A 24,835-nucleotide genomic window follows, 5' to 3' on the forward strand; every position below is an offset into this window, starting at 1 on the left:
GCAACAGGCTAACCAGGGAAGGAGTAAGATCCAGTAGGGAGCCAAAGTAGCAAGTTGGATGAGGCTGGAGCCTGAGAGTTAAATGAAAACTTTTCACCTGTGTTTACTATGGAGAGGACATAAAAAACCAGAACAGGAGTGGGTTCCCTCAAGCCATTTGGGATGACCATAGCTGATCTGCCCCAGGATCACCTCCTCTGTGTCAGATCAACTGAATTCTCTGATCTTTAAAAATATATATTTACTTCCTCTTTAAATACCTCCAAAGATCTAATCCTTTGGGGTGAGAGAATTGGGCCTCTTGTGGAGAAGGACGGAGAGTGTCCAAAGGAGGTTTAGAAGGAGGGTCCTGGAAATGAAAGGGTTAACGCACGAGGAGCATTTGGTGGCTCTGGGCCTGTGCTCACTGGAGTTTTGAAGAATAAGAGGGTACTATTGTGATGAAATGATGTGTATCTTGTGTACGCCATCTTTCAAGAATGGGACTCATTAAAACCCACCAAATACTGAAAGACCTGGAAGGACTGGATGTGGAGAAGATGTTTTTAAATGTGGGAGAATCTTGGGCCAGAGGGCACATCAACAGAAGGATATCCCATTAGAACAGACATAAGGAGGAATTTCTTTAGCCAGAGAGTGATGAATCTGTAGAATTCATTGCTACAGATGGCTGTGGAGGCCAAGTCATTGGGTATATTTGAAGTGGAGATTGATAGGTCCCTGATTAGTAAGAGTATCAAAGGTTATGGTGAGAAGGCAGGAGAACAGGAGTGGGTTCCCACAAGCCATTCAATTTCATCATAGGTGATATACCCTTGGCCTCAACTCCTCCTCTGTGCTAAATCCACATAGCCAGCAGCGCTTACATCCACAGTGATGAAATGTTTTGAGGAGCCTGCCTGAATGGTGACTTGGATTCAAATTCACCTACCAAAGCAACAGGTCTACAGCAGATGCCATCTCATTGGTTCTGCACACAACCCTGGAACATCTGTACAGCAAAGTTGCATAGATCAGATGCTCTTTATAGATTACAGCTCGACATTCAACACCATCATCCCCTTGAAACTAATCAGTAGACTCCAAGACATGGACCTCAATACCCCCTTGTGCAACTAGATTTCCTCACCTGCAGACACCAGTCATTTCGGATTAGCAAAAACATCTCCTCCACAATCTCCATCAGCCAGGAGTACCACAGGGCTGTGTACTTAGCCACCTGCAATTCTTTCTTTCCACCTTTGACTGTGTGGCTCAGTACAGCTCCAAAGTTTGCTGACGACACCACTGTTGAGGGCTCCATCAAAGGGGGTGATGAATCATAAAAGAGGAGGGAGACTGAAGACTTGATTGAATACAACAACCTCTCACTCACTGTCAAAAAGACCAAGGAACTGATTGTAGACTTCAGGAGAGGGAAACCAGAGGTCTACCAGTCAGTAATCATAAGATCAGAGGTGGAGAGAGTCAGTAACTTTAAATTCCTGGGTGCCACTATCTCAGAGTACCTGTCCTGGACCCATCATATAAATGTACCTGCAAAGAAAGCATGACAGTGCCTCTACTTCCTCAGGAGTCTGTGGAGGTTTGGCATGTCATTGAAAACCTTGGCAAACTTCTATAGATGTGTGATGGAAAGTGTGCTGACTGGCTGCATTGCAGCCTGGGATGTGAATATCAATGTCTTTGAACAGAAAATCCTACAAAAGGTAGTGGATTCGGCCCAGTACATCACAGGTAAAACCCTCCCATCCACTTGAGCACATTTGCTGTCATCAAAATTCCTCACTACCCAGTCCATGGTTTTCTCCCTGTGCTACAATCAGGTATGTGGTACAGGTGCCACAGAACTTGCACCACCAGGTGCAAAAACAGTTAGTACCCCTCAACTATCAGGCTCTTGAACAAAAGGGGATAGCTACACTCATTTAAGGGCTCTATTATATTGTTATTTGATGCTCGTTATTTATTGCTATTTATTTATATCTGCATTTGCACAGTTTGTTTACAGTTTACAGTTACTGTTCTGTAGGCTTGCTAAGTATGCCTGCAGACAAAGAATTTCAGGGTTGTATGTGGTAACATGTATGTACTCTGATAATAAATTTTATTTTGAAATTTCAAACTTTGAATAGGGTTGAAAGGGAAAATAAATCAGCCATGATCGAGTTGAGGAGAAGACTCGATGGGCTGGATGGCCTAATTATGCTCCTATGTCTTATGATATTTACAATTGGAAGCTGGGGCACGGTGGCCGGACCCTTGCTGTTTGTTTGTACAGTAATGAAAGATGGAGATGTGTTTAATAATTCTGAGTATAAGACAAAGATTGACAATGTTGTATTGTCAACAGTGAGGAAGATTGTCTTTGGCTTCAGAATGATATTGATCAGTTGGTAAGATGGGCAGAGAAATGCTAGGTGGAATTTGATTGGTTAATAGGGTTAATGGATTGAAAAACCTGTTTTTGTGTTGTGAATTCCATGTATTTCTGTTCAATTGATAAGATCAGCAGGCTGCTTGGCAAATTTGAGGTTACTATAAGCTTCACATACATTTGTTGGACAACTCTATTGAGTGCAGGCTCCTTCAGGAAAATCTTTTCCACCCTATCCCAGCTCACCCACCTCCCAATAAACACCCTTTCACTCTGGCCAAGTTGCGTGCCCGGTACTGTTGTCTGTGACCAGAGAACAGTACTGCTCCGGCAACAACCACAGGGTGAGAAGCAGCAGAGATAAATTTTTATTTTCGATTTTCAGTAACAATGGCCTTTTGCTTTTGAAATCAGTGCAGACAAATGATGAAACAGGAATCTTTCTAGACCAGAAGCAAGCCCCCTTAATTTACCTGGATTTAACATCTGACTTGAGTTTTACAATAGTTGAGGTAACTGAAAATGAAAGAGCTAAAGAGCAGGAGAGAGAAGCAGTTATATGGAGAATATCTTAGAGGTGACAGATCAGCAGCTTTTGTTACTTCTTTTGTGATTGTATTATAAGTATCTTTTTGTATAGAAATCTCAGCTTTATTTACCACATACACTTTGAAAAATATAGTAAAGTACATCATGTGTGTTAACAAGGATGTGTTGGGGACAGGCCAGAGGTGTTGCCACACATTGCAGCACTGACATACTATGCCCACAATGTTACAAAAAACACTAGCAGCAAGAACAAAACAGCATACAAACAGCAAAACAAGCCCCTTTCCCATCCCTCCCAGCCTCCCACCCACCAACTCAAGCACCTGACAGGCCCCCCCAACCTCAGGACAGGTCCTTGCGCCTGGGTTCTCAGATTCATGGCTTCCAACTTTGGACTTCACCCCAGAACGCCGTCACGGATTTGACCCTCAGGCCTTGACTTCTGGATTCGCGTGGGCCTCCTATCCCAGGAACTCGGGCCCTCATGACTCCTGCGGACCATAAAGCATTAGGCAGTTCAGACTGCCTTCAAGGCCTAATAGACTGAGGCTGAAGACAAAATACAGAATTGGTTATTAGAGTTATTATTATCACAGTTATGGAGGTATAGTGAAAAGTTTGTTTTGTGTGCCATTAAGAAACGTTGCAGCATAACATCGACTTAATACTATTAGAAGCAATAAAATAAAATAACATTCTACAGTTACAGAGAAAGTGCAATGCAGGCAGGTAATAAAGTGCAAGGCCATGACTAGGTAGATTGTGTGATTAAGTCGAGATATTGATAGATAATATCAGATTAAAACATGTAGAACTTTTGCAAAAGGTAATGTATGAAATTATAATCTTGAGATATGGGAAATAGACAGAAGATAGGTAGGAAAGAATTCACTTTGCTACATTGAAGAGTAAAAGAATTATATGGAATGAGAACTTTCTAGAAATACATTGGGTATAAGTGGAACAAAGTTTCTTTGTCCAGCAACCCGTATTATTTTCTCTCCAGTTTAAACCTTGGCCACAAAAATAGTAAGATAGTGACTTCACTGTTAAACTGAACTCTGTCCAATACAGCTGCTCACAAAGACCTCAGTATCATGTTATAGACACAATAACGAAGCTGTCATAACTTCATTAGGGTCCAATTGCCAATTTAACTTAAGGTCTCATTTGGGTATTACCTGAGCATCTCCATCAGGTGAAACCAGGTGACAAACAGTTTAGGAGGCCAAAAGAAGCCTGGAAGTATTTTGTTTTTTGATTTTCTTGCAGGTCAAGAGGCACAACAATTTCACAAAACCCTGACTTGTGCTGCCTTCTCCATTCTAGCGTACCTTGCATTTATCTGACTACCAAAGACTACTGTTCCTTTTTGTTCCTGAATGGGCCACTTCCTTTGCTTCGGCAGCCCCATGAAAGCAGCTCGCACCTGTTGATCAGTGAAGGGTTTTCATCTGTTATGGTGGAATATCGCTAGTCACAATATAAACAATTCCTAAGAGATAAAATGCTGTGGACCGATTAGTTTGCTGTGGACTCCTCCCTGCCTGACGCTAGCCACAAGTCTAAATCTAAGCTGATATCTTTGTAGGTCACCTTGGAAAAAAAATTCTGCAAGATATATTAAGAATTGCAATAGTGGATCTTACAAAATTGGTAAATTTAAATTTGTAAATCGGTGTATTATTTTCACAGGTACTGTGCTATGTTGCCCGAAACGTTGACTGTACTCTTTTCCATAGATGCCTATGGAAGGTGGCCTGCAGAGTTCCTTCAGCATTTTGTGTGTGTTGCTTAGATTTCCAGCATCTGCAGATTTTCTCTTGTTTGTGGTATGTTGAAAATCTTGTCTTGCATATCATCAAGATAGATATTTGTGATAGTACGAGGTAAAACTATAACAAGAGTGCAGAATAAAGTATGACAGTTCAGAGAAAGTGCAGCGCAGCTAGACAGCAAGGTGCAAGTTCTTAAGCATAGTAGACTGTGAATCAAGAGTCCAATTTATTATACTTTTCAATAGTCTTTTAACAGCAGGATAGAAGCGGCCCTTAAGCCTAGTGGTACGCTTTCTGCCTGATTGGACGAGGGAAAAGAGAAAACATCTGGGCTGGGTGGGGTTTTCCTTAATTATGTTGGCTGCAGTACTAAGGCAGTGAGAAGTATAGACAGAGGGAACCTGGTTTTTGTGATGTGCTGAGTGCTGTCTCTGCAGTTTCTTGTAGCCTTGTGTAGAGCAGTAGCCATACCAACCCATGATGCATCTGGATAGGATTTTTTATGGTGCATTGATAAGATATCTGGAAGTATATCGGTATAAAGTGGATGTCTTTTGATCACCACAGTTCAAAGAATAGAAAAGAATTGCTGTTTTTCTGAGTGCTATAATTTTCATTTGCTGAAGGGAATGAGATCTTAATATCAATATTTAGGCTGAGTGGCTGTGATTTCATTGTAATTTTGGCTCAATGTCTTAACCTAGTACCATCCTGTGTTCCCCACCAGACTGAGTCTGTAACAAATAGCTCGGTGGTTTGAGGTCTAGAAATAACCATTCAAGAGGTAAAATCCTAGTCACAATCCTGCTCAAACATTTGTTACCAGAGTGATGAGTAAGGCCTGCTGTCGGGCCTGGTGTGTCCTCCCTCTGCCCCCAGTCCAGATGATCTCTGCCAGCCATTGCCATGCTTTTCAATCCCATACAGCTATGGAAAAAGATGGGCACAATGAGACTAGGTCCTGGGAAGTTTCAGGGGTCTCTGTATGGAATATAAGCCTGGATCCCACTGGAACGTGACAATAAAAACTCGAGTTGCTCTCTTGCAGAGTTAGGGGCATCTTACCTCTTCCTTCAGTCCTAAAGCCTGAGATTCTTCTAAATCTTAAGCACAGAGCATCTGTCCGATCAGTGGGGAGGTTTTGCTTACTTTAAAGTCCTGTGTAATGGATATGTGGATTCCTGATGAAGCACTGACATCATTTCCTGACTCACAGTTTTGACAGCAGATTCCTGTTGTGAATGGTTTCAACAAAAGAAATATGCTTGCTAGTGGACAGGATTCAATCTCAAAGAGGAGATTCCAATAGATGGATGAAGGAACTTTTTTCTGGAAATTGCAGAAATAATTAACTGCATTGTTCGTTTATTTTTCATCTATTTATGTTGTAAATTATTTCTTTCTCGATTCTTTAATATCTCAGATGCATTTTGTGATGAAATGAACTTGCTTTGTTGGCACAAGTGCCCTCTGCTGGGATCAGTTCTGAGTTCTGGAGTTTCTCTGATCATGTAATGTTTCATCAGAAACATAGCTAGAGAAGCTGTCAGAGCACGTGGTGCAAGCAAGCTTGTTTTCAATGTTTAAGTTTGGGTAGGTACATGGCCGGTACGAGTATGGAGGGCTACAATCCCTGTGCTGGTTGATGGGAGAAGGCAATTTAAATGGTCCTGTATGAGCTGGATGGGCTGAAAGGCCTGTTTTCTATGACTCTATGATTGAGCAAATACACAGAAATGAGGACAAATTCGATACACGTTTTCTAGAAAAAATTAATATTTATTAAATTAAAAAAAAAGAAACATAGCTAGAAGCCGATGAAAAATGATCACGAGATTTTGAATTGCTGTTTGTAAATTGTTTATGGTGAAGTAGAGTTTAGAGCAATAGAGCACAGGTGCAGACCCTGTGGCCCAACCAGCCATGTATTTCAGCTGATGAATTACTGCTTTCTTTTTATCAGCATTTATATGTTATGTAAATAAATTTGACCTTTTGCTTTAAACTGCATACAAAATGGGCACTATGCATTTAGAACAGTTAAAATGTGGCTCTTTTCATTGCAGTAATAGAATTCTCAATTACATACATTAATGCAGTGAGAAATTAAAGCATTGGCAACACCATTTCAGTGGATAGAAATTAACAAGTTAAAGGGCAACACCCCATTCTTGAGAGGTGAGGTAGTTAAAATTAAATCCAGTAGTTTATATGTTTATTAATGCTGCTGTTTTTAGTATTTGGCTCTGCACAAAACTGTTTGTTGCATTTCTTACATTAAACAGGCTTGGCTTTGGAGTGTCCTGAAGACATGAGAGGTTCTATGCAAAGCATACTTCCTGCTGCTTGCCTTCAGAAATGCAAAGTGAAAATTTCTTTTGAGCAGCGAAGAGAAATAGGCTATTCGATTCAGTATTACATTACCTGAGCCAGTACTCAACTCAATTTGCTTTATTAGCAAATGAGATATGGAACAGATGCCCGATGTAAACATATTCGTTCTTCCTGGATGAACTTCTTCACCGCAGATATAGCCCTGTTTATAGCCCTGGGCAGATTGCTGTCACTGGCCCACCATGTGGGTGAATCCTTATTACCTCACTGTTTCTGTCACTAAAAAGAACAGGAGGTGGTAGTGGGTGGGGGATGGGGAGATTGATTGGCACTTGGCTGATTGCAAACTTTTAAAACCAAAAATTCAATTTAAAAAAACCCTTTCTCTTCTGTTTAAAACCAGCTAGACAACGATTGCAGGGCAAATTTTGGAGAGCTTAGGCGGGATTTGCTATGGTTATTTGAGTGACAGTTTTTTTGCAGGAGAAGGAGTCACTGCTGAGTGGGAAGCCTTAAAAAGTGTGATGTCAAGTGGTCAGGGCCTGCTTGTTCCTGTTGGGGTGAAGAGCAAGCCTGGCAAGTTTCAGGAGACCTGGTTAACAAGAGATATTGAGGGTCTGGTTAAGAAACTGAGGGAGGCATACACTGCACATAAGCAACTGGAAGCGAGTGAATCTTTTAGTAACTAGAAGTAGTGTAGGAGTGCGCTTAAGAGAGAAGTTAAGAAGGCAAAAGGAGGTTATGAGAAGGATCTGGCGGACAAGGTGAGGCAAAGTCCCTAGAGATTCTAGGAGTAAAAGTGTGGCTTGGGAAGGAATAGGTCCCTTAAAGATCAGAATTGTTGTCTGTGTGTGGAACAAAAGGAAATGGGCAAGATTTTTGATGATATTTCTTTTCAGTCATTTAATGTGGAGAACACAGTGAAAGCTAAGGAAATGAGTGGTGTTCTCTTGGACCACATATGAATTAGCAGGGAGGAGTTACTGGAGGCTTAAAGTGTATTAAGGTGGATAAATCCCTAGGGACTGATCCAGTGCATTCACAGAGCTTTTGGGAAGCGAGAGAAGTTATTGTGGAGGCCCTTGCTGAGATTTTTTGCTTTATCTTTGACGGCAGTTGTGGTTCCAGAAAACTGGAGAGTGACTGATATCACATTGTTTCAAAAGGGAAGCATGAACAAGTCAGGAAACTACAGGCCAGTGAGCCTGACATTTGTAGTGGGTAAATTGCTGATGGGGATTCTGAAGGACAGGATCTACAAACATTTGGAGAGGCAGGATCTGATTCAGGACAGTCAGTTCAGCTTTATGTGTGGGAAGTGATGTCTGACAAATCTATTTTGAAGAGGTAACCAAGAGGGTAGATGGGGACAGGATAGTAGATGTTGTGTATCTGGACTTTATCAAGGCCTCTATGGCAGGCTAGTCTAGAAGGGTAGTCAAATGGGATCCAGGAAGAGATCATGATGGATTCATAATTGGCTCAATGGTGTGAAGCAGAGGCTGATGGTCAAGGTTGTTTTTCAGACTGATGGCCTGTCTCTATTGTTGTGTCACAGGGTCAATGCTGGGACCTCTGTTGTTTGTAATTTATCTCAACAATGTTGATGTGAATGTACAAGACATGGTTAATGAGTTTGTGGATGATTCTAAAGTAGGTAGGGTTGTAGATAATGTTAATGGTTGTGAAAATTTATGGGGGATCCTGATCAGCCAGGTATGTGTGTTGAAGGTTATCAAATGGCATTCAATCCAGATAAATGGGAGGTATTGTATTTTGGGAGATCAAACCAGGGCTGGGCTTAGATAATGACAGGTAGGACTCTGGGAGTGTTAGAGAGAGTGGGATCTTGGAGTGAAAATGCATATTTTGCGAAAGCAATGTCCCATGTAGATAGGATGATGAACAGGGGGCATTTGGCATAGAGGTCTTCATTAGTTAGACCATTGAATATAGGATTCATGAAGTTATGTTGCAGTTATACGAGATGGCGGTGAGGCTGCACTTGGAGTATTGTTTAAAGTTTTGGTCTTCCTGTTACAGGAAAGATGTTACTGAATTGGACAGTGCACTCAGAAGATGTACCAGGATTTTGCCTGGACTTGGGGGTCTGAATTACAAGGAGAGGTTCCATAGATGAGAACATTATTCCATCAAAAGTAAGAGATTGAGGGGTGACCTTTTAAAGGTATATAACATCATGTAGGGCATTGGCAGGGTGAAAGCGTGTTGCCTTTTTCTCAGAGAGGAGGTCCCAAAGCAAGAGAGCAGAAATTTAAGATCAGAGGTGAGAGATTTAAAAGGGATGTCAAGGGCAGTTTCTTCATGCAAAGGGAGGTGATATTTGGAAAGAGCTGGCAGAAATAATGGCTGAAGCAGACACACCAACAACATTTAAGCACCATCTAGATGAACACATGGATAGAGGATCCCCCTCAGATCCCTTCTAAATCTCTTGCCTCTGACCCAGAGATAGACAAGATTGGAGTGATATTTTCTATCTCTGGAAGGGCGAATAGCGGAAGTCTTTTCTAAGTTAGGGGAGACCAAAAGTAGAGGGCTTGAGTTTGAAGAGAGAGGTGAAAGATTTAAAATAGATACAAGGGGCAACTTCTTCACACAGTGGCAAGCCTACAGAGTGAGCTGCCTGAACTATTAAGTCAATATAGTTACATGGACAGGTAAAGTATGAAAACATTTTGGCCAAAAACAGGCAAATGGGACAAGAGGCATATTAGAATCATAGAGTAACATTACCAAGTGGGGCCTTGTCAAAGGCCTTACTAAACTCCATAATCGAGCATATCCACTGCCCTAACTTCATCTATCCCCCTTGTTACCTCTTTGAAAAGCTCCAAAAGATTTGAAAGGTAAGACCTCACATGCACAAAACCTTGCTGATTATTCCTGATCAGGCCATGACTCTCCAAGTAATGGTAGATCTTGTCCCTCACAATTACTTCCAGTAACTTCTCTACAAGTCAGGTTCACCAGCCTGTAGTGCCCTGGCATGCTCTTATTACCCTTCTTGAACAATGGAACATTAGCCACCTTCCGGTCTTCTGAAGCTTCACCAGTGGCTGATGATGAAGCAAATATCTTTACAGGCACCTCCACAACCTATTTCCTGGCCTCCCATAAGATCTGGGGTGTATTTGATGAAGCCCAGGGGACTTGCCTATCTTAATGCACTTCAAGGCTGCAATTACCTCCTTCCACATAATGTGCATATGATCCAAGACTTCTCTACTTATTAACTGCATTTCTTTGGCTTCCATGATATTCTCCTATTGGGTGGTGGGGTGGAGATATGTCTCGACCGAAGGAGGTGCAAGTCACTCTTTCCCTCCACTAGCCTGCAGGTCACTCTTGGGCAAGGTGTAGCACCTGCTTAGCCCCTCGATCAGGGTCTCGTGAAACCATGGGAGCAGGTGGTTAATGGTTGTATGAGCAGCTGGTGCATATCACAAGTCCTGGTTATGGGACCTTTGACGCCAGGCAGACAATCTCTGAAGAGTATTGATAATGGCTGGCGTCTCCTGTCTTGTAAAGCTGCTACTCAGAAGAAGGCAAAGTGTGGTGAACTACATATACCTGACTGGACACCCCCCCCCCCCCCCCCCCCGCTGACCTCTCCTGTGGCTCCTCCCACGGACCCCGGTATAAAGGCGATTGGAGGCACAGCCCCGGCCTCAGTCTCCAGGATGTAGTGTGGTGGTCACTTGCTGCTTGTTCTTTCTTCCAGCCAATAAAAGCTTATGTCTCACCTCACATCTCCGAGAGTTATTGATGGTGCATCACAAAGATAAACCATTTCTTGGAAACATTTGCCAAGAACAATCACAGTGAAAGACCATGATCATCCACGTTGTATGATATGACACGAAATGATGATGATATGATGATGATATTCTCTTTGGTACACACGGAAAGGAAAAATACACTAAAAATCTTAGACATCTCTGGCAGTTCCACACATAAGTGGCATTGAAGATCTTTAAGAGGACTTAGTTTCTTTCTATTCACCATTTTACTGTTAATATAACTGTATAACATCTTGGGATTATCTTTAATCCTGCCTGACAAATCCATCTCATGCTTCCTTCTATTTCCTTACCAGAGCCTCAGTATCTCTCATCAGCCAGAATTCTTTCAACTTGGTACGTCTATCCTTCTCCCTAACAAGACCATACTGCCCCTGGGCTCTTGATGCAACCATTTTAAAAGCCACCCATTTGCCAATTGATCCTTTGCCTTTAAATAAAGTCACCCTGTTGACTCCAGATAGATCCTGTCTAATGCCCTCAAAGTTTCAGTTCCAGTTCAGGACTTTAACTAGCTGACCTGTTCTATCTTTTTCCATAACTATTTAAAAACAATAGAATTGTGGTCATTGATTGCCACTTCAGTTACTTGACCTGCTTCTTTCCCCAAGAGGAGGTCCAGTATTGGTCTTTTCTGAGAAGGTTCCTTTATATATTGCATGAGGAAACTGTCCTGGGCACACCACACAAATTCCACTCCACCTTAGCTGACTGGTCCCTGTCGATATCAAGAAATTTGAAATCTCCCACTAGCATTACCCTACTGTAGTTACAACTACATACAATCTGTCTACACATCTGTTCCTTAAGTTCCCACTAACTTGTGGGGGGAGGGGGGTATCTATCCACTTCTTAGTGCTAGTTCTACCCAGTTCTACTCATTAGATGATCCCTCAAAAACATCTTCTCTAAGCTCAGATGTTATGTCCTCCGTTATCAAAAAGGCAAAAACTGCTCCGCTCCTATCCATTCCTCTGTCATCAGTATTCCAGAACATTGAGCTGAGTATTAGGTAACATAGTTTGCACAGATGTGTTGGGTCAACAGGCCTATTTCTGTGCTGTTTGGCTCTATCGCTTTATGATATGGTGAAAACTTTCCTGCAGTCTAACCATACCCTCGTAATTCTATATACTTCAATCATGTCCCCTTTTAACCTCTTCCACTCCAGGCAGAACAGACCCACCCTCTCTAGTCTCTCCTTAAAACTGAATCACTCCATCCCAGGCAACATCCTGGGATGGAGCATTTAATCTCTGTTTCCTCTCTAGCATGATCACATCTTTCCTATAGTGCTGTGACCAGAACTGTATGCAGCATTCTCTGTTATTAAGTGTACCTTTGAAACATTCCGGCTGAGGTAAGACCAATGTTTTATAAAGTTGGAGCATAACCGCTCTACTTCAGTCTTTAATGCCCCTACTAATGAAGACCAATGTCCCGCAAACCTCCCTAAGCATATCTCCTACCTGTGCTGGAAGCTTTGAGATCTTTGGATTTGTACAACAAGGTCCTGACGGCTTTTAGTCACTGCAGTGTGTAGTTTGCCTTTGGACAGAAGCAGATGAACCAACAGTTCCTACAAGGGATTCAATCGATCAAAATGCTCAGAGCATGGGACACCCTTCTATTGTCTCTGTTAATTCTCTTACAAGATTGCTAATCCCCATTCCATAAAACAATAAAATATAAGAGCAGAATTAGGCCATTTGGCCCATTGGGTGCACTCCTAGAATTGAATGCCCAAAACACCTATCTTTCAGAACACCTCAGAGGTTGTTTGCTCCTGGTTGAATCAAAAATTTCAATTGAAATAATTTAGAAGAATAGCTGGTTTGAAGTACACTGCGGCCACAAGATTCCATTGTTGAATGTACATATTTTGGAAAAGATCAAGTTAGATTACAAAACACAGTATTATTTTGATCTCTCTTCAAAGTCACTCAGACTTATAAACATTCACATATCCTTGCTATTAATTTAAATTTCAATGAAACTAGATCCAAATGTGAGGAACAAAACAAAAATATTTATTGTTTTTCCAGTGTATGTTGTCTGCAGGTGAATGCTGTTCATTAACATATTCCAGGGCTGCAGTGTGACCGACTCAAATTTTCAAAGGTTCATTTATTATTGAAGTATGTATGCAGTATACAACTCTGAGATTTGTCTCTCTAGATAGCAATGAAACAAAGAAAGCCACGGAGTCCATTCAAAGAAAAACTTCAATTCTGCACACAAAAAAAACCAGATCTCGCAAATAGCAACAGGAATATCACCCCCATACAAAAAAAATCATGCCAAATGGCACCAAGAACACCAAGCCCCAAAACCCCAATCCCTCCCTAGCACAAAAAGCTTACAAATCACACCAAATGGCAACAGGAATAAGCAAAAACACAGAATGCAAAAAGAAACATAAAGCTGAAAGAAACCAATTTGAACTGCCTGCCAGTTAGTTTGAACTACAGTCCAATGTATAAATCCCAGAATTTCAGTGACATCCTCGAGGGAGAGAGACCCTCCTAGATCCATCACACACAGGCACCTTATCCAGCAGCAGCGAGCAAGAGGCAGACAGTTGGCACTGAACACTCGCTTGGCCCTACATTCGCCTCGATGTTTCAATCTTCCTCGATGCTTTAATTGGCAAGAAAGTTGGTCACACCCCATTTTAAGGGCCCAAGGGGATGACTGACCAACAGACAGTGCAGTAGGAGGAAGATATTACAGAAGTTCCCTGCAGTCATCTCCCTCCAAAACAGATATACCGCTTTAGATACTGCTGGGGTGACGGCTCATTAGGAGAAAACAGCAGTAGCCAACATGGCTGTCTCTGCTGCACAGGAGGGCAGGAAAAAAGGAGTAGCAGAGTTCTAGAGTGAGGGGAATGAACAGCTGCTTTTGTAGTCACAAATGGGACTCCCAGTTGGTGTGTTGCCTCCCAGGTGCAAGGCTCAGAGATGCCTTGGAGGAACTGCAGGGCATTATGGAAGGGGAGAATGAATAGCAAGTAGTCAAGGTTCATATAGGCACCTACAATATACAGTGCTTCCAAAAAGAATTCACCCCCACTGGAAGTTTTTATGTTTTATTGTTTTACAATATTGAATCACAGTGGATTTAATTTGGCTTTTTTGACACTGATCAACAGAAAAAGCGACTTTCATGTCAAAGAGAAAAGCAGATCTCTACAAAATGACCTAAATAAATTACAAATATAAAATTAATTACACATATAATAATCGATTGCACAAATATTCCCCCCCCCCATCAAATCAGTATTTAGTAGATGCACCTTTGACAGTAATTACACCCTTGAGTCTGTGTGGATAGGTCTCTATCAACTTTCCACATCTATACACTGTATTTTCCCCCATTCTTTTTCACTAAACTGCTCAAGCTTTGTCAGATTGCATGGGGATAGTGAATGAACAGCTCTTGTCATGTCCAGCCACAAATTCCTAATTAGATTAAGGCCTGGACTCTGACTTGGCCCCTCTAGGATATTGACTTTGTTGTTTTTAAGCCATTCTTGTGTAGCTTTGGCTTTATGCTTGGGGTCATTGCTTGCTGGAAAACAGATCTTCTCCCAAGTCACAGTTTTCTTGTGGACTGCATCAGGTTTTCCTCTAGGAATTCCCTGTATTTTGCTGCATCCATATTACCCTCTACCTTCACAAGCCTTCCAGGGCCTGCTGCAGTGAAACATCCCCACAGACTGAGGTCACTACCACCATAGTTCATGATAGGGATGGTGTGTTTTTGATGATGTGTAGTGTTTGGCTTATACCAAACATAGAGTTTAGTCTGATGGGCAAAATGTTCAATTTTGATTTCATCAGACCATAGAACTTTCTTCCAGCTGACTCCAGAGTCTCCCAATGCCTTCTGGCAGACTCTAACCAAGATTTCATGTGTTTTTTTCCAACAGTGGCTTTATCTTGGCCATTCTCCCATAAAGCTGTGACTGGTGAATCATCTGGTCAACCATTGTTGTGCTATGTGCAGTCTCTCTCATCTCAGCCACTGAAGCTCATAATTCCTCCACAGTTGTTATAGGTCTCTTGGTGGCCTCCCTCACTAGTCCCCTTCTTGCACGGTCACTCAGTTTTTGAGGATGGCCTGCTCTATGCAGATTTACAGCTGTGCCATATTCTTTCCATTTCTTGATGATTGACTTAACTGTACTCCAAGGGATATTCAGTGACTTGGAAATTTTCTTGTAGCCATCTCTTGTGCTTTTCAATAACCTTTTCACAGAGTTGCTTGGAGTGTTCTTTTGTTTTCATTGTGTAGTTTTTGCACGATACTGACTCACCACCAGCTGGCCCTTCCAGATACGGGTGTATTTTTATTACAATCAATTGAAACATCTGGACTGCACACAAGTGATCCCCATTCAACTAATTATGTGACTTCTAAAACCAATTGGCTGCACCAGTGATGATTTGGTGTGTCATATTGGGGGGGGGGGGGAGAGGAATATTTATACAATCAATTATTTTATGTTTTCTATTTGTAATTATTTTAGATTTCTTTTGTAGAGATCTGTTTTCACTTTGACACAAAAGAGTCTTTTTCCATTGATCAGTGTCAAATAAGCCAAATTAAATCCACTGTGATGCAGTGCTGTTAAATAATAAAACATGAAAACTTACAAGGAAGGGATGGATACTTTTTATAGACATTATAGGTGAAAAGCAGGATGAGGTCCTACTAGCCAAATTTAAGAAGCTAGGAGATAAATTAAAAAATAAAGTCCTCAGAGGTCATTATTTCACGATTGTTCCTGTGCCTCATGCTTGTTAGTGTAGGAACAGCAGAGTAGTTAGGAAGAATATGTGACTTGAGCAGTGATGAAGGAGGGAGGGTTTCAGATTCCTGGGGCATTAGAACCCTTTGAGGGGGAGATGAGACTTCTACAAACCCTACAGTCTATACCTGGGCAGGATCAGAATCAATGTCCTAGGGGATGGTTTGTCAGTGCTTTTGGGAAAGGTTTAAACTAACATGATAAGGATATGGGAATCCATGCTGAAAGACAGAAAGAAGCAATTCAGGGACCAAAGCAAAAATTACAAAAGTAACAGTGGAGTACAGAAAAGTCAGATGCAAAGGCACAAAGGTTATTAGATTCTGCAAGGCAATGAGCGTAAGGGCACTTTATCTGAATGCCCGTAGTATTCAAAACTAGGTCAATGTGAACTTGTGGCATGAATCAATACAAAGGAATATGATTTAGTGGCTATTACAGAAACAAGGTTACAGGGTGGAGATGATTGAGAATTAAATATCTGGAAGATAAGGGAAGTGAGTAGAGCTCTTAAGGATGAAATCATGGCGATAGTGAGACAATATAAGATCTAAGGAGCAGAATGTTCAATCCATCTGGGTAGAGATTAGGAATAGTAAATGAGAAAAAAGATCACTGCTGGGAGTAGTCTATAGGCTATCAAATGATGACATTATAGTGGCATATCCAATAAATCAAAAAAAACATCTGCTGCCTGTAAGAATGGAACAGCAGTAGTCAAAGGGGTCTTTAATTTGCACATAGATTGGACGCATCAAGTAGGTCAAGGCAGTTTTGAGGAGGAGCTCATAGAATGCACCTGTGATAGGAAAAATGTTATCATAGACCTAGTCTTGTACAATGAGACAGGTAAACTGAAAAGAGTCTTGTAGTTCAGGATCCTCTTGGAAAAAGTGATCACGGTATGAGTGAATTACTCATACAAATGGAGGGTGCAATAATTTGATCTAAAATCAGTGTGTAATGCCTAAACAAGGGAGATTATAATGGGATGAGGGAGGATTTGGCTAGTGTAGACTGGGAACACAGGGTATATGGTAGATAGTTGAGGAACAGTGGAAGGCATTCAAAGAGATTTTTACAGTGCTTAACAAAAGCAAGGACAGTAAAGGTGAGGAGAGCCATCCTTGGATAACTAAGGAAGTAGAGAAAGGCATGAAACTAAAAGCTCATTCAAGCTTCCAGATTCAAGATTGTTTATTGTCATTCTTCAGTACACAAGCGTAAAGGAGAACGAAGTGATTGTTACTTCAGATATGATGCAGCATAAAAAACACAATAAGCCTAAAACAATAATATAAATACAAAACACAATGTACAAATACTATAAGATTGTCTTATATACATCGATCGATTATAAGGCCCTAAAGAGTTGCTCAGTGCAGGAGTATCTGAACATAACACGACTCTGACAGGAAATGATAAAGTAATTGGACAAAGTGAATCTTGACGAGAGGAACTCTTCTAGGTAGCAGTTAGTATTGGCAACAGCATCTCATCCACGATCATCTTCAGCACAGGTTGCATGCTTAGCCCCTGTTCTATTTCCTTTATACTTATGACTGTGAAGTGGAGTACAGCTCCAATGCCATATTTAAATTTGCTGATGACACCATCGCTGTTGGCTGAATCAAAGATGCTGATGAATTAGTATATTGGGGGGGGGGAATTGAACATCTGGCTGAGTATGCCACAATGACATTGAATTGAATTGACTTTATTACTGACATCCTTCACATACATGAGGAGTAAAAATCTTTATGTTACGTCTCTGTCTAAATGTGCAATGTGCAATTTATAGTAATTTATAATAAATGGTATGTACAACAGGACAGTCAATATAACATAGAAATACAGTTGTGTCAGCATGAATTAATCAGTCTGATGGCCTGGTGGAAGAAGCTGTTCTGGAGCCTCTTGGTCCTGTTTTTTATGCTGCGGTACTGTTTCCCAGATGGTAGCAGCTGGAACAGTTTGTGTTTGGGGTAACTCGTGTCCCCAGTGATCCTTCAGGCCCTTTCCTACAATGATCAATGTAGGAATACACCTTTATCAATGTCAACTGATAGGCAGTAAATAACAGCAAGGAAAAGCAGTGGTGTGGAAATCACAAATTCTGTTATTTTGACGTAGATCAGCAGTTTCATTTATTGGAGATTGCCGAAATGGTTTGGAAATATCTTTGAATGACAAAGATGAGAGCAGTTATGATGGTGAACACTGTTTCCTTCACAAGAGGTGGGAGTAAGATTATGTACACAAGAATTCTCCTGAAGCTGGAAATCTCGAGCAACTGACACAAAATTCTGGGGAAACTCAAGCAAATCATGCAGCATCTATTGAGGGAAATAAACAATCCTTGTGAAAGCTATTGGTCTGGAACTTAAACTGTTTATTCCCTCCGTAGATGCTGCCTGACTTACTGAGCTTCTCCAGCAATTGTGTGTGTTGGTAAGGTTATAATCTGTGCATATTCCATGGCAGCCTTTTGGTACATGACTTGCAAACACAGTAATTTAACCTTTGAATTTTAGGTGTCACTAATCCCTATACTCACTTATTGATAATGTCCCTTTGGTGCCGTTTTTGAAACACGCAGGACTGTTCAGTGGAGACTGACTGGAGACATAGAATGATTGTTGTATCCATGAGACAGGAAGTCCTGATTTTGATCCTTGATTAGCTGCTCTCAGCAAACCACAATGTGTGCCCCTTGTAGGCTCCAAGAAATAATCTCTAGAAAATAACTGAAATGAGATGGTTTCTTAAGTCATTTAGGAAACACATTACAGTCACTGAATTCAAATAGTTGTAATTCGAAAAGTCATAAGAAAAATAAAGCAGTGTGCCTTGATGAGTACCACCAAGTGGCTCAGAATCCATCACCATGAAGTGCTTCGAGAGGCTGGTCATGTCATGCATGAACTCCAGCCTCCCAGGTAGCCTTGACCCACTACAGTTCACTAACCACTCAAACAGGTCCTTCTCCCTGGCCCTACGCTCATGAATAGAGCATCTGGATAACACAGACACTTACATCAGACTCCTATTTATTGATTGCAGCTCCACCTTCAGTAACATAATTGCAAGCAAACCCATCTTCAAATTCCTAGACCTGAGACTCAACACCTCTCTTTGCAACTGGATCCTTGACTTCCTGACCAAAAGACTGCAATCTGCAAGGATAGGCAGCAGCACCTCCATCACAATTATCCGCAACACTGATGCCCACAAGACTGAGACAGATACTTCTTTGGCCTATTCATTCTCCCAGGCTATTGACATAATAATCCCTTTCCTTCAAGAGGGCACTCAAACATGTCCACCTCTTGTGTGTCAATAGTTCCAGGCTTTTCAGTATCATCAGTAAAATCTGCTGGAATTTTGAACCTGGTAAAATTACCAAGGTATCATAACAGACCACAAATAATTTCCAGACACTTGGCACAATCTTTATATTTTGTAGAGTCATGGAGTCATACAGCATGGAACTGGGCCCTTTGGCCCAACTGGTCCACATTGACCAATATTCCCATCTAAGCTAGTCCCATTTTCCAGGCTTAGCGCATATCCCTCAAACCTTTTGATGCACCATCAATAACTCTCGGAGACGTGAGTTAAGGTAGGCTTTTATTGGCTGGAAGAAAGCACAAGCAGCAAGCAACCACCACACAACATCCTGGAGACTGAGGAAGGAGCTGTGTCTCCAATCGCCTTTATACCGGGGTCCCGGTGGGGGGGGGGGGGGCATGTCCAGACAGGTATATGCAGTTCACCACACCTTTCCCTTCCTTGTACCTGTCCAAACATCTTTTAAATGTTCTTCTGGCTGCCCCTTCCATGTACTGACCACCCTCTGGGTGAAAACCCAATTTAATATGAATTGACAATCTGCATAATAAATATGTGCTCATTACACTAACTGGAGCTGTTCCAGAATTAAACAGGAGCTGTCATAGTTCCTATTCATTGAAATATCATATTTCATCACGTTATGCAAAGTAATTAACAGTTCATCTACTTAAATGTACAATATTATGATAATAAGTTGTGGTTTTTATGCAAATACTGTATTGCACATTTAGTGTCTGCTCAGAAATCATTCAGCAAATTTATCAAAATGCAATTGCAAAGTTTATTATATAAAATACTTCAATTTGCATAGAATTTTAATTAGAAACCATTTATGAAGAAACATGTGCCGAAGAGGTACATTTGAGGCAGCTACAGTTTTGGTTTTTATTCCACTCTATCAAAATTTACTTCCTCAAAAGTCTAGGTTTTGCATAATTTTTACATTCAAAAATGTGCCGTTGATCTTCCTCTAACAATGTCAAGGCGCCGGAGCAGGGATCCAGTCGCAGACCCAGTACTGTACACGCAGTGATATTAATTGAGTAACAAATCCCGAGGTGCAAACAAAGTCTGCGTCAAAGTTCAGGTAGAGTTCAAAACATCCAGAGAAATCCAAAAACTAGAATTGGAAAACAGGCAGAGTCGATAATCAGATGGACAGAGTACAGATACAAATGCTGGAAAGGTTCAGGAAAGTTCACCGGCACAATCTAACAACAAACAAGTGAAAACACAGGACTGAACTACACTGAGCAATAAACAGAGGTGGATGATAGGTGGAGCACAATGAGACACAGGTGGCAGCAATATAGGTAATAATGAGAAGCAGATGAGAGACAGAGTGATACAGGGGCCGGAGTTGAGCAGGTGCGGGGACAGGAGCAATACATGGCAATACAAAACCACAGACCGACAACTGGGGGAAACACACAAAAAGACGGAGTTCAACTGGAAGTACTGACACACAATGCCTGACTCACAAGGTTTGCCAGAAGCTACCTATATTTGGGGGGTGGGGCTTGCAATTGAGAAGAGGTAGCAGTCTGCAACAGGATCTGAAATTAAGTCAGAATTGTGTATTAGGGATGGGGTGATAACAGCATTATACATTGTAGACTGCAGGTGGAGATCGTAGCTGGAACTGAGTTTTCAGGAATGGTTTGAGAAACCGTTGTTTCCCATCAGTGCACTGGAGGAGGACACACAGGACCACCAAAATAAAAAGCCAGAGAAGGCTTTCAAGCCTCTCCTGCCACTTAATATGATTATGGCTGATCTATGCTGGCCTCAACTCCTGTGTCATTTCTCCATAAATCTCTATTCCTTAATCCATGAAGTATTTATCTGCCTCCACTTTAATTGATTTAGCTTCTACTTCTCATCTGGCAGAGAATTCCTGAGATCCCTAGTCCTCTATGAAGTGAAACTTCTACATGTCTCAGTTTTTTCTAAAAAATTTTTTTATTAGTTTTTCAAAACATTTTACAAATTAAAAACCCCAAATCCCAATGAGGAACTAAAACAGTGCAAAATTAAGCATACAATAACAATATGCTACAAAGGAAGAGAATTTAACAAAGAAAAGCACCTAAATTAAAGACAAGTAAGCTTAGTGTCCTCCCCAAGCCCCACAACACAAGAAAAAACAACAGCAACTCCAGACCGACCACAACACAATATAGAGAGTATAAGTCAGGACAGCCAAACTCCCAGACTGTGAATACACTCAGCAACAGAGAATAATAATGCCTTCTACCAGAAAAAAAAAGGAGCTGAAAGCAAGGGACCGAAAAGAAAAAAAACCCCTAGTCAAGAGGAAGATTATGAAAGTACTCGATAAAAGGTCCCCAGACCTTATGGAACTTTAGATCCGAATTGAGAACTGAATAATGAATTTTTTCGAGGTCCAAGCAGGCCATGATGTCGTTAAGCCATTGAGCATGAGTGGGCGGGGCAGCATCTCTCCATCTGAGGAGGATCAAGCGTCTAACCAGGAGAGAGGCAAAGGATAATATTCGGCATTTGGTCGAACCCAGACATAAATCTGTCTCGCCCCAAAAACCGAACAGAGCAATTAAGGGATTTGGTTCTAGGTGCTGATTCAGAATACACTATAACGTAGTGAAGACATCTTTTCAGAATTTCTCCAAGCTAGGACAGAACCAGTACATATGGATGACAGAGGCCACACCCCTCTTGCATTTATCACAGAACGGACTAACGCTAGGGTAGAATCGAGATAGTTTAGATTTAGACATATGGGCTCTATGAACAATCTTAAACTGTAAAAGGCAGTGGCGAGCACAAAGAGAGGTTGAGTTAACCGATTTGAGAACTGAATCCCAGCTCTCCTCAGATAAGGAGATATTTAAATCCTGCTCCCAGGCCATTTTGATTTTATCCATGGGGGCCCGTCGTAAGGCTGCTAGTTTATCTCGGATGATTGATATTAAACCTTTACCTAGTGGATTCATGGAAAGAAATAGGTCCATAGCATTTTTCGCAGGCATTTCAGGAAAGTTAGGAATTAAAGGAGCAATAAAGTGTCGGATTTGGAGATATCTGAAAAAATGAGCATTGGGCAGATTGAACTTAACAGAGAGCTGCTGAAAAGAAGCGAAGTGATTATCAATGAAAAGATCTTCAAAATGTCTAATGCCCTTCCTATACCAAACCTGGAATGCTGAATCGTATGTAGTAGGTAAAAAAAGGTGATTATGAGCAACAGGGCTGGAAACGGAAAACCCCTGGAAACCATAGCATTTCCTGATCTGAGCCCATATACGCAAAGTGTGTCTAACAAGAGGATTAGCTATTGATCTGGGCGGACTACTAGGGAGTGCAGAGCCAAGAAGTGCAGAGATAAATAATTCTTTAGTGGAGCTCAGCTTCATTGCCACCCAGTTAGGGCACTCAGGTTGGCCATGGAAGAAAGACCAAAAGGTAGCACAACGTATATTAGCTGCCCAATAATATAAACGAAAGTTAGGTAAAGCCATGCCACCCTCTGTTTTAGATTTTTGGAGATGGATTTTATTAATTCTAGAGCGCTTATTCTGTCACAGATATGACAAAACAATAGAGTCTAAGGAATCAAAAAAAAGATTTAGGAATAAAAATTGGGACAGATTGAAATAGGTATAAAAATTTGGGGAGAACATACATTTTAACAACATTAATACGACCTACCAAAGACATAGATAGAGGTGACCATTGTACCAGACTCTGTTTTATAGCATATGAAAGATTGGCAAAGTTTTCATGAATGAGATCTTTAAACTTCCTTGTAACTGTAATCCCAAGATAAGTAAATTGATTATGGACTACTTTAAAAGGGAGATCACGAAATGTTAGTTCTTGTGCTTCTTTATTAATTGGGAGAAGTTCACTCTTATGTAAATTAAGTTTATAGCCAGAGATCTGGCTAAACTGGTCAAGAAGTGAAAACATTAGAGGTAAGGATGTAGACGGATTTGAGAGAAAGAGTAATAAGTAATCAGCATAGAGAGAAACTTTATGCTCACCACCCCCTCTCCAAATCCCAGTCAATTCAGGGCAGTTTCGAAATGCTATCGCCAGAGGTTCCATAGCCAAATCAAAGAGAAAGGGACTTAAGGGGCATCCCTGGCGGGTGCCACGTTTCAGATTAAATACTTGGGATTTCTGAAAATTAGTTAAAACAGAAGCAGTAGGACACAGGTACAGCAATTGGATCCAAGAGATGAAACTTTGGCCAAGGTCAAATTTTTCTAAGACTGCAAAAAGTTAGTTCCACTCTATATGATCAAATGCTTTCTCCGCATCGTGGGAAATAACACATTCAGGAATCCCAGTTGAAGGTGAGTATAAGATATTAAATAAATGCCAAATGTTAAAAAAAGGGAGATGGTTTTTAATAAAGCCTGTTTGGTCATCAGAGATAATGGAGGGAATGACGGTTTCTAATCTATGAGCCAAAACTTTAGCTAAGATCTTTACATCAACATTGAGCAGAGAGATTGGCCTATACGAGGAACACTCTGTTGGGTCTTTGCCCTTTTTTAAAAGAAGAATAATAGATGCCTCACTGAAAGAGTGTGGCAATTTGCCGTAATCAAACAAGTCAGATAATACTGAAAGTAACTGAGGAGAAAGAAGAGAAGAGAATGATTTATAAAATTCTACAGGGAACCCATCAGGTCCAGGAGATTTCCCTGAGGACAGTGCAGAAATTGCAGTAGATATTTCTTCTAATGACATAGGCGCATTGAGTTTGGCTTTGAAATCAGATGAAAATGAGGGGATATTCAGATTCTGTAAAAATTGATCAACAGAGATATTGTCATTCAGAGATTCAGAGGAATAAAGCCAAGAATAAAAATTTTTAAATGCGTCATTAATTTCTAAATGATCTGATGTAAAGTCTCCGTTCTCCTTCCGGATCTTTGTAATATGTTGTTTGGCTTTGGAACACCTCAGCTGATTGGCTAGGAATTTACCAGACTCATCCCCATGAATGTAAAAGCGACTCTTACTTTCGAGAAGTTGGCATTCGACAGGTTGAGTGGACAGAAGGTTAAATTTAGTTTGGAGTTCAACGCGCTTCTTGTATAATTCAGGGTTCTTAGTTTGGACATATATTTGATCCAATTCTTTAATCTGGTTAATGAGGTCTAATCGATCTGCACGGGATCTTCTGTTGAGATTTGCTGTGTAAGAGATTATTTGCCCCCTCAGATATGCTTTCATGGCATCCCAGACAATCTGGGATGGCACTTCAGGTGATGTATTAGTGTTAAAATAAAAGGTTATCTGATCCTTAATAAATTTTAAAATATCATCATCCGATAGTAAAGTTGAATCAAACTGCCGGTGTTTATTCCTCTGAGGGAGACCAGGCAAATTCAGAGAGAGAGTAATTGGGGCATGGTCAGAGATCAGTATACTCTGATAGTCACAGGAGTGGGCAAATGGAATAAGTTGGTTATCGAGTAAGAAATAATCAATTCTAGTGAAGGTATGGTGAACATGTGAGAAAAAAGAATAATCTCTCTCCGTAGGATGGAGGAAACGCCATATATCAGAGATACCATAATTAGAGAGAAACGATTGGATAGCTAAGGCAGATTTAGTAAGTGGTCCAGTAACAGAGGATGATTGATCCAAATTAGGATCTAACCAACAATTAAAGTCACCACCCAGTATAAGAGAGGATGAGTTTAAGTCTGGTAGTGAGGAAAAAAACTGTTCAAAAAAATTAACATCATCAAAGTTGGGGGCATACAGGTTTGCTAGTGCAACTTTAGTGTTATATAGTTTGCCA

General features: G+C 41.0%; 2 long non-coding RNA genes across 2 annotated transcripts in view; one reads left to right on the top strand and one right to left on the bottom strand.

Annotated features, from left to right (window-relative positions):
* LOC132378968 (uncharacterized) overlaps positions 1–24,835 on the top strand; it is a 104,861-nt gene that overhangs the window by 38,600 nt on the left and 41,426 nt on the right. The gene's annotated exons all lie outside the window — the stretch shown is intronic.
* On the bottom strand, positions 2,889–5,888 carry LOC132378969 (uncharacterized). Its single transcript, XR_009507246.1, has 3 exons — positions 5,770–5,888; positions 5,528–5,631; positions 2,889–3,475 (listed from the first exon to the last, which is right to left on the bottom strand). It is a non-coding gene; the product is annotated as an uncharacterized LOC132378969 (long non-coding RNA).

Source organism: Hypanus sabinus, chromosome 21, assembly GCF_030144855.1.
Source record: "Hypanus sabinus isolate sHypSab1 chromosome 21, sHypSab1.hap1, whole genome shotgun sequence".
NCBI classification, from domain to species: domain Eukaryota; kingdom Metazoa; phylum Chordata; class Chondrichthyes; order Myliobatiformes; family Dasyatidae; genus Hypanus; species Hypanus sabinus.